Source organism: Pinus tabuliformis, chromosome 1_1, assembly GCF_031772625.1.
Source record: "Pinus tabuliformis cultivar Carrire ecotype Pingquan chromosome 1_1, CPIR1, whole genome shotgun sequence".
In the NCBI taxonomy this organism is placed as follows: Eukaryota; Viridiplantae; Streptophyta; class Pinopsida; order Pinales; family Pinaceae; genus Pinus; species Pinus tabuliformis.
Window position 1 is genome coordinate 637000876 of NC_142297.1, and position 1515 is coordinate 637002390.

Here is a 1515-nt window from a genome sequence, read left to right on the forward strand (position 1 = left end):
GCTGAAGAAAACCCATCCACCTAAAATGACGAGATTGTTGCAACTTGGTTTGTGACTGAAATTACTGCAAGGGCTGATGATCTGTATGGATGATGGTCTCCTTGTCGATCATCTAGTATTTCCACTTTTTCACACTCTGGACCAAGGCATATAGTTCCTTGTCATAAGTGGGATAGTTTATCACAACCTGAGAGAACTTCTTTGAATGGTAACATATCGACTTCTTTTGCTACATCAGTGCAACTCCTATGGCATCTCTGTTGGTGTCTGTCTCAATCTCGAATCATTGTTGGAGATCTGGTAAGGCCAAGACCGGTGCAGTGCTGATCTTTTCTTTCAATGTTTCGAACAACTTCTTTTGCTTTCCTCCCCATTGAAAGACTTGCTTTACACTTGTCAATGTGTGTAAAAGTGCTGCAATAGTAGAGAAATTGGTAATAAATCTCCTCCAATACTGTACTGCACCCAAAAAGCTGCGAACCTCGGTTATACTAGTAGGCTTAGGCCAATTTACAATTGCTTCAACTTTAGAAGGATCAATTTTTAGCTGACCATGACCAACAATATGACCTAGGTAAACCAAAGAGGTTTTCCCAAACTCACACTTTGACAATTTTACATAGAGTTTTTCATTTTTCAATACATCAAACACTTTCTTCACATGACATACATGTTCATTCCAACTTTTACAAAAGATAAGAATATCATCTAGATAAACAAGAACAAATTCATCAATGAAAGGAATTCATGACCCTCATGAAACTGGATGGAGTGTCGCAATGTCTAAATGGCATCACCATCCATTCGAACAACCCCTATTTGGTCTTGAAGGCGGTTTTCCACACATCTTGCTCTACAATTCGGACTTAGTGATAACCACTACGCAAATCCAATTTGGTGAAATAGATAGCTTTTTTAACTGATCTAATAAGTCATGAATGCTGGGAAGAGGGTAACGATTTTTCACCGTAATTTTATTTAGTGCTTGATAATGCACGCACATCTTCCATGTTCCATCTTTCTTCAGCATTAAGACAATCGTTGAGCCACATGGAGAAGTGCTCGGTGTAATGACCCCTTGGTTGAATGGTTCCTGCACGTGCTTTTTGATCTCCTCCATCTCAATCTGCGAATATTTGGGAGAAGAGCGTCATGCTGCAAATGGATCTCATATTGGATTCCCTCCTCTTCAGAGGTAATCGCCTTTCCTGAAACATCTCATCATAATTAGAAATTAATTCACATATCATGGCCATTTCCATCCATGTCGAGTTTTAACACCTTCTATCGTTACATTTCCAGCTACGGAGTCCGAGTCTCATATATAGATCTTAAACCTCATGCTCACATATCCAGCGTTGCAGTGCGAGTCCAGTGCATAGATCTTAAATCGCATTCTTCAGAGTCCCATGCATAGATCTTAAACCTCATTCTTCAGCGTCGCACGGTTTCACCAGCTGTTAAAGCCTCAGCATATATATTTGCATAACAAATAACGAAGCCTCTGCACATATC